Raw genomic sequence first — 14,515 nt, forward strand, 5'->3', positions numbered from 1 at the left:
AACAACGAGGAGCACGTATCAAGTTGGCAACATTGCATCTTCCTCAGACGTGAGTGATGCAACACACACACTCGCGCAGTACAATCAAAACATCGAAACATAATCTTCCTCCAATCAAATGAAATTCCGTTAACCACCGATTGAAATACTTCCTAATCGATGAGTTCATTTATCCTCTTTGCAGAATCGATCTCTTGTTCGAGGAAACCATCAAAATCGAAGTGCGGAAAAATTTAAAAGCTACCTAACCATCAGGCCGCAACGCTTCCGATGATAGGTGCCTCCCCCTCTCACAGTTTCAGTCGTCCGTGCAATTTTCGGGAAAATGTAACGTCCGCGAACTCGTGTCTCTGATTGTTAAGTTTTGTTTCCTCGAGTTGAAAATTTCTCCGGAAGTTGTTCCTATTTGTTTTAAATTAATTGTTTCGTGTTTAGCATCTTCAGCTTTTGTTCACTATCGTGCGATTCTTGTGAAACGGTTTTCCTCAGATTCCCATCTTAAATTAAATGAAAAGTTTTCGACTGCTCAATTCAACGCGTGATCCTGTTTATCTCATCGGAGTTTCGATCTCTTTATCATTGTGAGTACTCATGTTCCTCACTACTTTCCAAGCCTTTGGCTCTCTTTTATCCCTCACCGCCGCAGTAGGTGAATACCATTCTTCTGATCCATTACGGCCCTCTCACTTCACACCTTGTTGGCACCTCATTTTGGTTATGGTTATGGTTATGGTTATGATCATGATCCGAGATTTACAAGGATGCTTTTCACAGGTTATCTGGCATCAGTTATCAGTTTCTTCATGGTTTTGTTACATTGAGCTACATCAGATCATTGGCTCCTCACTAACTTGTTTGATCTATTATCGTGATTTTTCAAGCAGGTGTTGGGACTGCAGTTTCGACGCTTCACGATGAGTTCAGTAATTGACTAGTGTTGTTAGTGTCGTGATCTTACTCAATGCTTACGCATGCTTGCAGAATAGCATTATTTGGCTATGCAAGTTTTAGTTGGTTTCAATAGTACCATCTCATAAATTGAGCCATCTCTTAACTCATTGCCGCATTTGGAAGACCTTTACCAACTGGTCTGCTCAGCAATTCAAGTTAAATGTTTCCATCAAGCTTGATTTTTAGTACATAATCTTAAAATTAAGCAGGATGACTGTGTTTTGAATGTGTTGTGAAAGACTAGATACTCCCCTTCAAATGGGCAGTTTACCTAAGCCCATGTAAGGGCCTCTGTTTGAGGAAAAATTACTCTTTCATTTTGTACCTCAAGGTGCTGGACGTCCAATCAATTTGAGTCCCCTCAAGCGAGAGATGTTTTTTGTTAAATTTTCTGCGACACGGACTGCGACGAAAATTGAAAATTTAAGGGGTCAGAGAGCGCCTGTGCCGTCATTAGGGAGGGGGTGGCAGGGTGGCAAAATTTCATGTTAAATGAAATTTTGATATTTCACCTGAAATATTTCATGAAATAGTACGAAATTTGGTTCCTTTTCATGTTCCGCCAATTGTAAAAATTGTGACTTTCTTCTATTTTTGTGTGTTTGTGTGCGGGTTGCATACTGTAGCCCCTGGAAAATTTGAAATATTTCACAGCCTCATGAAATTTCATGAAATATTCCATGAAATTTCCTATCTTTCATTTCTTTCTTACGTTTCATGCCACCCTTGGGGGGGGGGGGGGGCAGGAGGGACAATTTTCCCAGGCCTAGACGAAAATTCAGATTCATTATTCATTTTTGTTTACTTAGTTATCATATTTGGGTCATGTCAGGTCACTTGCCTCCCCCCCCCCCCCCCCCCAGGTTTTGGTAAAATGACGCCACTGAAGAACTCATAGCAATGATGATGATCATGTGGAAATTCAGCATCTTAACCAAGACCCTTAACTGTAAGGAAAAGAGACAGAGTGGCTCCATTTCATTAAATGTTGCAAAGTTTCATATGATAATTGATGAATTTCCACAAGATTGGTTAGGTACAACTTCAAAATTTCTCTTCCTAATTTGACGAAAATTCCCTGATAGTTTCAAAAGAGAACATGCTCTCCAGCACGCCTTTGAGGAATAAAAAAATCGGTCGTCAGATGAAACTTCGTAATGTTGCAATGCAATTAAATCCCAATCAATTAATCATGCTGGATTTGAGTGTGCTGAACACGGGTGGGTCTCAACAGGGAAGTAACTGTGCGCGCGTACTGGTGAGTGAGGGGGGGGGGGGGGGGGTTGACCTAGACTGCCGTGCTAAGGAAGAACGCCGTATGAACCTCTGTGCGATGCCAAATTTCTTTTGGTAAAATACGAATTATCAGGGAAACTTGTGAAAATTTTCCTCCCAATTTTTCAGAAAATTTTCTTCGCAATGTGATCTAAATTATCAGAAAATTTCAGATAGAAATATTCATAATTTGTCTCAAAAATTAACATTTGAAGAGGGGAAATTTGGCAACTTTCGGATGTTCATACGGCGTTTTTCCTTAGCACGGCAGTAGAGGAAGTGCGTACCTACCGTAATAGGTACTCAAACGCCTCTCAATCGGTAATTGTCACCCTCCTGTGAAATTCCCGCGAAAACCTCGAGGCATTTCTCTCGCGACACATTTTGGAGCCCCAATAAAATCAATGCGTAAGTATAACCGGACCCATTCCTTTATCCTCATCCCCCGTCCCCTCTTATTCCTGCGGTTGGCAAAGTAGGTCGAAGTTAATCAAAATTGATTCTGCCGAACCAGCGGGTCCCCCAATTGGTCGGTCGATGATTGGTGCAATTTGGGACTCCGGTCTCGATGCACCCCGCGCCGGTCGTCTTTTGAGGTGAGCGCTGAAGCGTAAGCGTCACAGCTCGGCAGTCGTAGTGTGGTCAACAGTGGCGTGGCGATCGATTATCGATATTTCCCATTTGTAGCTATGGTAAATAATCGATTATTAAGGTGTTCGCTGCGAACACCCTCTTCATCGATCCTATTCCATGGGTTTAAATGGCAGATCAATCGATACATCGCAAAGCACGCCACGCCACTGGTGGTCCGCGATGAAGCTGAAGGCCGCGCAGCGTGCCACCTCTAAGTTCAAATCAAAATCACCCGGAACTTGCCGCTTGGCGAATGGCGACTGCACTCAAAATTGCATCCGAAGTAGTCGTACGCGACCCAGAGCAATCTTCCTCCCGTTTCTTGTTGCATTCTTTGTCGCTTGGTAGACAAAAGGGCGTAACTACACCTAGAGATGGGCCCGGGAAAGCATTGGGTTTTATGGAGGACAGGGTTCATTGCCAGGTGTAGTTACGTCCTTACGCCAGGACGAAGATGACTTGACGGGTGGTCGGGTGGTTCGCGGAAGGCAGGAGGGAGGGTCAAGTGCGAAAATGAACGTGGAACTGTTCAGATAATTGGACCCCTGCAGAGAAAAGTTTCTAAACTTCGCGAAGGACACTGGGTTTTCTTTGTGAGGTTATCGCGTATTTGTCTCGATATTGAGATGAAAATTGCTTCATTTCTCACTTTCTTACAAATCCGCTGGAAAATTGGCGTATTTGCCGCGATATTGAGGTGAATTAAAGTAATTTTGCATGTTTTTTCAATATCCCTGAAAAATGGCGTGTATGCCGCGATATAAGGGTGGAAATTACGTATAGGTATACGTTTTCACAAAAGCGCCAGAAAAACTGCGTATTTCTCGCGGCAATGAGATGAAAATCACCGATAATTGGACCGCGTTTAACAGAAAGGAACCAAGCCACATCAGCTATTGTCAAACTTAACTAGGCAATTTAATTTATTACCAAAGAACGTTTGTGCAGATTCCTTTGAAAATTTTAAGGAATTCGCTTTGCACCTTGCAGAAAATTCACTGAAATTTGCACATAAATGTGCACAACCGTTTTCGTGTAAAAAATTAAATTGCCCGAATTAATTTGCAATAGCTGATGTGGCTTGGTTCCTTTCTGCTTAACGCTGTCCAATTGACTTATGGTTTTACAGTATCGCTAAAAAAATGGCGCATTTTTTATTGTCTATGGATATTTGTCCTTAAATATTTGATGAATCAACCCCCGTTTAAGCGGACAAGAAGCGCGCAACTATTGGAACTCTCCGGAATCAGGCGAATAAGGAAAAATAAAAAAAAAGGCTTCAGGGAAAATCAAGGCTTTTTGTCCGTCTCAAATGATCGATGTTTATGAACCGAAAAGATATTACGCTCGCATCGTTAAATGTAGAGATCAAGCGTGCAACTATTCCATCTCCGGATTAGTTATGTGATATCGAGCAAAAATGAAGACATATTTTGGCTTTTCGCTCGTGGAACTGTTCAGAAAATTGGACCCCTGCAAAGCAAAGTTTTTAAACTTCGCTAAGGACACTGGGTTTCCTTCGTGAGGTTTGTGCGAAAGTCGGAGACCACTTAGACAACTTCAGAAATCTTCCGGAAATTTTGAAGCACAAGCAACATTGGTTTGAATTAAAAATTGGAAAATCCATCCGGCGTTCCTTTAAAATCGTCTCATTTTCCTATCAGTTTAGGCACTCCCAAACTGAGATTGCCGCAATGTTGAAAAGATAATCGCGTGATCTCTCATTTTTTTTTATAAAACCGCTGGAAAAATTTCGTATTTTTTGACTGTTAACAAAAATTAAGATACAAATGTTATAACACTGATAGAACACTGGTCAATGCAAACACCAAGCGAGCAACTATTCGAACTCCGGAGTAGGTATGTGGTATCACGGGAAATTGAAGGAAAATTTTAGCTTTTCGCATATCTCAATCTCACTAGAGACATAAGACCATCTACTGGTATCTTGGCCATGATGGAAGTACTTTTGGGACTTCAACATTCAACCGTCGACCAATCTATTAGATTGATAGTTCACAACATGTTTAGAAATTAGTTTTGCAAACATACCGAAGTTCAGCAAACTCGTTCGGTTCATGACGTCACCCAAGATCATCATCGATCCAGTAGCTAAGATGACAGTTGCTCCCTTTTATATGTACCTAAGGAAGTGCTGAATTCCCGAAAGTGGAAGCCTCCACTTGTCGCCAAGAGGTCAGTGGAAGGTCTGTTGTCTCTGTTACTGGCGTTCATGAATGTTATGCTCGCATAGATATAAAAATCGCGTATTTTCATTTGTATTGAGGTGGAAAATGTAGCCCTGGTAAAAATTGGCGATAAGAGCTGCGTTTCAAAATACCATAGGAATTCTTATAGCCGGCTAAAGAAGGCTACAGAAAATCATATAGCTGGCTATAGAATGCATAGAAAATCATACGGCCGGGCTATACGAAGCGATAAAAAATTATGCAGCCGGGCTATAGTTCCTATCGCCGGGCTTTACACTTTATCGCCTGACAGTTGCTTTTTCGCCATCGATTATAAAAGGCTATAAGAAATTGTGTAGAAATTCGTGTGCTTTGGAAATCATTAAGTTTGATACGGAACCACCTTAATATTTACTAAACACACGTTATATTTTCCTTTAATACATATTTTTTTTCATCAATTACAACGAGAAATTAAAACGAGAATAATCCATACAGGATGTGCAAACATTTCAAAATCATGAGTTGAATAACGCTGACTCCGCCAGATTAAATATTAGAGCCTAACACAAAACGGAGCGGCGACGCACTGGCGCCTACAAACCTAACAGGGATACTTCACGCATTGCGCAACGCGTGAAGTATCCCTGTTAGGTTTGTAGGCGCCAATGCGCGTTTCGCGCTGGCTACCCGCCTGCCGCGCCGCAGCGTGCCACGGCGCTTGAAGCAACTATTTCACACCAGAGGTATTGCACAGTATCATACGAAACTGAAGGCGCTCTAATATATTAGGAATGGCAGGCATCCATCAAAAGTACGGAGCTTTCCTCGCAAAATAAATCAAGGTACTACGGCCCAAAAAGAGAGCAGTGGTCCAAAAACTCACTAAGTCCTAGCATCCGTAATTAGTGACGTTTAGCATACACTTTATCGCCTGGCTGTGAGGTGCTTATTCGCCATCGGCTATAAAAGGCTATAAGAAATTGTGTAGACAGCTATAGAAGCTATTGGAAATCTTACAGCCGGCCGTAGGTCTATGGTATATAGGAACATAGATTCTACTGTCAATTTTTACCAGGGATGATCTTTGAATACACTTTATCAATAGTTGAAACATCGGGTAATTGCCGCGATATTTATGTGAATGACGCGTACTTAATGTTTCACGAGTCAATGCAACCACTGAAAAAATCGCGTATTTTCTTTGATATTGAGGTGAGGAATGCGTATTCCTCGAGTCTTTTAATCAAGCGCTCTAAAATTTGCGCTTATCCGACGCGAAATCCAAGTGAAAAACGCGTAATTTATAATGATTTTACAAAATCGCCGGACGAAATGCCACTTTATTGCGATGATTATTGCGTAGTTTCTCATTTTTCTGAAACGACCACTGAAAGAATCGCGCATTTCTCACGATACCGAGATGAAAAGCGTGTAACGGCTTATGATTAAGCTAATCTGCTAGAAGTGTCGCGAATTTCTCGCGATTGACATAAAGATCGCGTAATTTTTCACTTGTTCAGGAACGGACACCTAGCAAGCAACTATTCGAACTCCAGAGTAGGTATGTGGTATCACGCGAAATTGAAGGAAAATTTTAGCTTTTCGTCTATCTCAAATACTGACGTTTATGAATGTCACGCTCGCAACGATATGAAAATCGCGTAGTTTCCTCGATTTTCAGGTGAAAAATGTGTGATTTGTAATGTACTGAATCAACCGTCGAAAAATCACGTATATGCCGCAATATTGAGGTAAAATACGCGTAATTCTTCATGTTCTAGGACACCGCCGGAATTATTGCGTATTTGTCTCGATACTGATAGGATAATATCTTCATTTCTCTTTTTTTTACAAATCTGCTGGAAAATTGACGTATTTGCTGCGATATTGAGGTGAATTAAAGCATGTTTCGGTTAAAGCGGTTTATGATCGCTTGATAGAGAATTTTCTGCACCAAGCAACACCAAGAAACCTCACCGGCCGGAGAAATTGAACGTGGGCGCTCATAGATTGAAAATAAAACAAATCATCAAAACAGACCGACCAAGTCTCAGCTAATGTTGACAGCTCATTTCCTTCTGGGGGCAAACGCGCTATCGATAATCCTTTTTCTGATTTGTGATGGAAGAGTTTTATGATCGGTAATCGGACTAAAGTCGAAAGTAATGAACTCGGAACGGAAGAAGGGATGTGGCGCCATAACGACAAGACGACTATAATTAATACGAGGAGCAAAGACACGAAAACAACGGAATTATGCGGGCGAGACCCCAGGCAGCGAGGCCCTAAGCTCTAAGGTGTTCCGCCGTGTTAAGTAAAAACACCGTATGAGCTTTCGAATGTTGCCAAATTTCCTCTCAGAGCATATTTATTTGTGAAGAAAATTTTGATTATTTTTCCTCGAAATTGTCAGACTTTTTAGATCAAATTACGAACGAAATCCTCTGAAAAACAGGAAGAGAAATGGTCACAAATTTTCCTGGAAGTTCGTGATTTTTCGAAGGAAATTTGACAGCGCCTGAAGGGTTTATACGACGTTCTTCCACAGTGTGGCAGTGTAGGTGTTTGCCTTATCAAACGCACGTGGCTCGTGGCGGTCTTGGTCAAAACGTGAGTTCACACCTTCCCCAGCTTTTTTCACTAATCAAAAATTAATATTCAAGTTGGACTACAAATGAGCGTGGTGCCTGGCACCCTTTCACCGCCTCCCCTCCGTTCCTGGCCCCGGGTGAGCCGCTGTTGCCAAGTTCCTCGGATTCTATGATTTTCCCTCTCCGAGTGTCCTGGTGCGCCTGTGATACGAACTAATCCAACGAACTAATCTCAAAACTTCTGGCAAAAATGCCGCATGAACGTTCAGACGTTGCCCAAAAAAATGGGTGCTTATCTTTTCGGTGATTTCGTAGCTTTCAAATTTAACAGGTAGGTATGAGTAGAACTTGATAGCAAAATTAGGCACTATACTCCATTGGCAAAGCCTCGAATTTTCAAGGAAGGGGAGGGAAATCTTCGGTCGATAATTTTTTAAAACCAAAGGTGGGAAATAGCTTAAAATAATAATTTGCAAGGAAAATTTTGTGAAGCTGGATTCCCTGGACCCCAATGATGACTTTCCTGACTCCGTGCATAGCTGGAAACTCATCAGTGGATAAAATCAGTCGAATTGTATGCGCGAATAGAGTCGGCGGAAGAAAGTAGCCTGTATCGAGTGTTGTAAGGACTAAGGAGTATGGAAGTTAAGAAGGTTCCGAGTTCTACCATAAAGGGTTGATGATCACCCTAGCATTTTCCTCAGAGCTTGGCAACGTGGCATTTTGCGCGCCAGTATAATACGACCCTCCCTCTATTTACCCGAAGATGAGTAGTTTACATTATAACCCTAATATTTTGCCCCGTTCACCCATCAGACGAACCACAAAAGTCGACATGGGTAATTAAAAAACGCATCACTTTTTGACGAAACAATCAGATCAGACCCGAGCTCATCGTTTCTAAAAAGATCTCCATCTCCCGCTTCCTCCCTCCCTTTCACCTCTCTTCTCCACCTTCAACCAATTCAAAATCTCGTGTTATTTGAATAAGATAGAAGGAAGGCGCGTGCTACGATATTTTCAGCCCTTCCGTAACATTAAACGTTGAGAGCTCAATAGATTTGAGGTGATGTGTACTTTTACTCAATCTAGGCGTTAGTTTTTTGTCTGCAGCGATGGTAGAATAGTGCAAGCTAAGTAAATATGACTATCTAAGAGCGAGGGATAGAAATGGTCGGAATACATATTGTTGAAAGCGTAGTTTGAATTTATCAAGCCGAGGTACAAAAAAGTGTCAGAGCTTATTTCCTAAAATTGTTGTACAAACCCAATTTGTTGGATGATTAGGGCATTTCCAATTAATCGTGGCAGTACCTCAACTGAAGTTTGGGTAGTACCGCAACATTTGGGTTAGTTGCCCAATTTATTGAGGTACTACGTTCCACAATTCATTGGAAATGTTCATGTCAAAAAACAACCCGTACCTCTCTTTTTCCGTGTCAAGTGTTGGTGATTTTGCCAACATGCGTTAAAGTCAGTGTAGAACTGAAATTCTCATTTTTGAGGGAAGAGCTCATCATTCGAGCATATTCCCTCTTCGTGAAAAGTGCTGTTCGATGAAACACTAGTTACAACCAGTCAAGAAGACAACGCCACCATTTTAAGGAAAAACACCGTATGAGCATTCGAACGTTGCCAAACTTTCTCTCAAAAAATACTGTTTTTTCAAAGATAGTTATGAATATTTTTCCTTGAAATTTTCAGAATTTTTATATCAAACTGTGCACAAAATTCTCTTAAAAATCGGGAGGATTTTCTCGAAAATTCGTGATTTGCCGAAGGAAATTTGGCAACATCTAAAGGCTCATACGGCATTCTTCCTTAACAGGATAGAACTGCTGACGCGTTTCGGATCCAACTTAACCCATTCATCAGGGCAGCGCAGCACGTTAACGCAATGAATGTAACGCAAGTTGGCGAAATGGACACATTTATGCTAAAAGGAACTATGTGCATAAGGTTTGCGTGCAACATAGTTCCTTTTAGCTTAAAAACGTCCAAATCACCAACACTTTGTCCATAAACTGTTCGAGCGCCGATCCGCATTTTAATGTTTCTCAACTAAAACTTTGACTCGGACTTCAGGGTACGTTTACATTACATTCTGCGCACAAGCAGGAGGTAAGCAGGACAATCCGAGGAAAATGGAGATTCATCGGCGGCTCCAGCAAAGTGGCAACATTGTTTTTCTCTATTTAAACCTATGGAAATGTATCGATTCTTTGAGGAGCCAGGTGCTCTGACAAGAATCGATTATTTAACATAGGTTTAAACGGAGGGAATCCGGCGTCGCCAAGTTGCTGGATCCGCCTCCGCGAGATTTCTGGGAGACGAGATTGAGATGTATCTGACCTAGAAAAGCTCGGAGGCAATTGTTGCGTCATCTTTGTCAACGTAGATGTAAACAGGGTTGACTCACCAGGAGGGAGTTGATAGTTTACTCGATGGACGGTGAATTATCTAATTGGGTCCCATCAAGTGTACGACTGTGAAGCAGGACGCATCCCGCTTCCCGCTTGGGGCCTGGACCGCGGGACCCTCCCGTCATGAAAATAAATCGAAGCTCGTACCACTCTGCTGTGCTGCCACTTTCTAAATATTTCTTAGGGCACAGAGTATCCTCAGACGGATTTCAAATCAACTTTTTTTTTTCAATAAGTAGAGAAAAATGGACCGCGTTAAGCAAGAGGAATCAAGACACGTCAACAATTGCCTTTAATCGGGCAATTCAATTTTTTTACATGAACACGATTTTGCGGATTTTGTGCCAATTTAAGTGAATTGTTTGCGTATTACGAAGCAAATTCCTTAATGTTTTTAAAGGGATCCGCAGAAACGTGCTCTTGTAAAAAGTTAAATTTGGCCATAGCTGATGTGGCTCGGTTCCTTTCTGCTAAACGCGGTCCAAATAAGATTCGTCAACTGAGAGGAGAAAAATTCGCAAGAATTGTTAAGTTACTCTCAAGACTTTTTGCCCCAACTCTCTTAAGGCGGGAAGAGCTGGGGAAACTTGCTGTGAATGAAAATTGTTTTCCTTCAGCAAACCTTGCATTTTTTCAATTTTAGATACTTCATGCTCAGAAATGTTTGTGATCAGAAATTTTATCAGAAACCGTGCCCAAAAAACGGGGAAAAGTCGGGCATTCTCACGTTAAAAATATCTGAAAAGTCAGGTAATTTTTAAGTGAAATAAAACTTGTGACCCTGCAAACAGCGCTGATCATGATCATGTATTTTTTTCAATTCGATTAAATGCCAAAACCGCTCTATTCTGTGCAACGCTGGCGTATGAATGCATTGAATGACACATTTTGTTATCATAAGCGGAGAAAATTGAAGGCGCTCCGTCTTTTTCAATGGCTGAGTCTGCATGCAACTATTCGTGTTCTTGGGATGTCCGTGTTGCATACACAAAAATTGCAGGCGCTCTGCGTTTCTCACGCAAAACGTATGGATTTGGTTGTTAGTTCTCAAAGAGATTCTACGTTGCATTTTCAATCCTGTTCACCAAGAAATCTTCAGCGTTCGAATAAGCCATGTTGTATTATAGCAACGTTGCGCAATGGTGCAGGTTTTGCACTGAAAACATTTCCTTGAAGGCATCGTGCATCTCAACCCCGCAAATCACCACCGATAGTATTTTTCTGCAATTTGCACCGTTTGGCAACGCTGCCGTGATACAACATGGTTCGTTCTAATCTCGAGGATTTGTTGGTGAGCACGATTGCCACGAAGCCATACGTTGTTCGTAAGAAAAACCAAAGCGCCTGCAATTTTTCGAGTATGCAACACGGATATCCCAAGAACACGAATAGTTGCGTTCAGTCCTGACCATTGAAAAAGCTTGAGCGCCTTCGATTTTTTCCGCTTGTGATTACAATATGTGTCGCTCATTGCACCCGCACCTCATCGGCTCGAAATTTGGGTGGTTTGAGTTTCAAATCAAATTGAATAAAATAAACGAGGAAATAAATAATAAATATGCAAACGAAACGGAGACTATTCATGCCGCAATTCCTCGCTTGACTTTCGCGGCAGTTACAAACACAACCCACGTTTGAATATTTTCATTTAATTTACCTGGAAACATGTAAAAATAATAACTGTACGGTAACTTTATCGTGATTTTTCTCCTCTCACTCCAGGAAACATGGAAAAATTGCGGGAAACCCACAGAATTTGTAACTTGTGAAAGATAGTAAATCCAGAAGTTGTCTAATGTTTTAAAATGCTTCTCGAAACTTTTTGTTTGACTTGAAACCTCGGCGCGGCTTCTTGAGTGATGATATTTCGATGAAACTTTCAGAGAGTTCCCGAGGAGATTCCTAAGCAAGGCTGTTTCGGAAGGTGCGTGTTAAAGTTCCGAGCTTTACTAGGAAGTTGAAAACCCGCAAATCCGCACTTTTTACAACCCTGCCGTGCTAAGGAAGGTCATGCGAGTATTCAGATGCTGTCGCAAATTTCCTCTAAGTTCCGAGAAATGTTTTGCGCGGTTCTCTTGGAAATTTCCAGGTACCACGGCAGGGTGTCTACCGTATGGGAAAAGCACGGATCAGTGGCATGGCGTGCTTTGCGATTTATCGATTGTTATGTCATTTAAACTTGTGGAAAAGGATCGATAAACAGGGTGTTCGCAGCGAACTTCTTAATAATCGATTCTTTACCATAGGTTTAAATGGCATAACAATCGATATATCGAAAAGCACGCCACGCCACTGGTACGGATACCCTGAAAAAGCACGGATTTTAGAAGGTCGGTACAGAAAAGGTACGGAAATGGAATATTTTCGTGATAAACTCTAAGAATTAGCTTTGAGGGTATGCGATTTCCATTTAATAAGTTCCTGGTTCGATTCCTCGTGTTTTTCGGTTTATTCCTTTGCCATTTCATCACTCCACTTGCCCAATCCGAATATAGTTAAAAATGCGTGTGAGGTGAGGAAAAAGTAAGGAAAAAGCCAAGATTTTTAAGAATCGCCAAAAAAATGAATTTTCGGGAAAGTAAAGAAAAGAAATAAAAAGGCACTGAATATGTAAGAAATTTGAATGGCATCACGGAAAAAATAAAATTGCTGATTTAACAATTTAATTGTTAAAAAAGTGACTGCAATGTTTCAGAGTAGATTTCACAACAAAAAAATGTTACTTTAACCAGTATTGTAAGCTAATTTAACCATGGGGGTGGTTAAAGTAGCATTGTTTTGTTATAAAATCTACATTGAAACATTGCAGTCTCTAATTTTAGCAATTGAATTGTTAAATCAGCAATTTAATTTTCTCCGTGTAGATACCCTGCGCGGGATTGCTCGCCAAATAAATCTGTAAAATATGAAGAGAGAAAAGGAAGATAGAAGATCCCGGACCTCGGAGTTTCCTTGAAATTTCCTCTTTTATCAAGAGAAATTTGGTAACCTCCAAGTGTTCTTGTGACGTGCTTTCTTATTTTAGTAAAGACAATACACTGCCTGACAAGATGCTTAAGTTAACTTGATTCTTTACTAGCATTGATCTAATTCCTTTTTTTATCTGTTTACAGGTGTCGGTTCGCGATTCGTTTCTAATACTCGAGAGTGTGATCGTATGTGTTCGAGTCCCGTGTTTTCATAGTGAATGTGTATGTGCCCTACCTGGATTACCCTTTTCTCTTCTCAACGCCACCCCTGTCTCTTCTTCATGACACGTCTACCGGTAAGTCACCGTTGTTTTCTTCTTTTTTTCCTCTTAAAGCAGAGCTGAGCAACCGCGATTCGCCCGAGGATAAGGCCTATCTCGAAAATTAATTCGTCTTAGCTTACCTTTTTTTCTTTTTTGGAAAAATCGAGAAAAATAATAAGATGTCCATTGTCCAGAACTGAAGAACGATCTGCGGATTAGTTTGAATGTTAACGCGAACGACGCGAGAAAAATCGGTGCAAGAAAAACAAGGTCCTCTCTCGAGCGCGTGTCGTGAATTTGTATCATTCCATTTTGAAGGCGTTTTTTACACGCAAGAACGTTCTCCAGTCGCTCAACTTGTCCTGCATTTGTGTACTATAACTTGGAACGGTGAAAGCCTCTTTTTCGTTATTTGATCGCCAATTTAATGTGCAAAAGCTTGTTTTCGGATTGCTGTTATAACAAGTAGAAAATTGAAAATATCTAGCTCGAATTCAAAACAGTCAAGTAAACAAGGATGTTGATCCAGAAAAATAACTACGCTCCCACTCTTTCTTCGAATGTAACTGCACCGTCGTCGCGTCGTTTTGCCTTTTTTCACCTCGAGGAAAAATCGATTCGGTCGATAAATTGGGGTTAAAACGTCGATTTGATCCATTGATTTTTTGGTTGAATCGATTATGAACCCGCATCCCTCGTGCTGCACGAGTTTATGTCTCGCGCAATTCACTGGAAAAAAAGAACACATTGGATCTATAGTCCAGACTCTTGAAAACATCGACAAGAAACAATACTCATGATTCAATCGGATTTAAGCTTAAATCAAGAACCCAGCCTCTTAATTTGAGCGGATTCCCTTTTGATTTTAGCATAAATCTGATTGAATCAAGAGTATTTTTTCTTGTCAATGATTATCAAACCCGCATCCCTCGTGCTGCACGTGTTTATTTCTCGCGCAATTGCCTTCAAACAGAAACCTTTTAAAATAAATAGGTAACCTGTTGAGCGCGCATCGCAATACGAATTTCTGCTGATAGCATATAGCTGGAACCGCATCTTATTCCGAGTACGTAGCCAGTATCCGTCATCGAAGTTTAAGGAGTGGAGCCGTATCCGCGCGGTTCCGGTCTGAGCTGAGCTCATCTCCATGAAGTATGACTCACTGTCTCATGGATAATAGTGGTGTCCTGTAATTGTCACTCCTCGGTGTCGGCGGGT

General features: G+C 41.2%; 1 protein-coding gene across 1 annotated transcript in view; it reads left to right on the plus strand.

Moving 5' to 3' along the window:
• Window positions 1–261: 261 nt before the first annotated feature.
• Window positions 262–14,515, plus strand: part of LOC109030732 (protein spitz) — a 269,815-nt gene continuing 255,561 nt past the window's right edge. The window contains exons 1-2 of the mRNA XM_019041830.2: window positions 262–581; window positions 13,179–13,330. The gene's annotated coding sequence lies outside the window, so the exon portion shown is untranslated. The remainder of the gene's footprint in view (window positions 582–13,178; window positions 13,331–14,515) is intronic.

The sequence above is a fragment of the Bemisia tabaci genome, chromosome 3 (genome assembly GCF_918797505.1).
Source record: "Bemisia tabaci chromosome 3, PGI_BMITA_v3".
In the NCBI taxonomy this organism is placed as follows: domain Eukaryota; kingdom Metazoa; phylum Arthropoda; class Insecta; order Hemiptera; family Aleyrodidae; genus Bemisia; species Bemisia tabaci.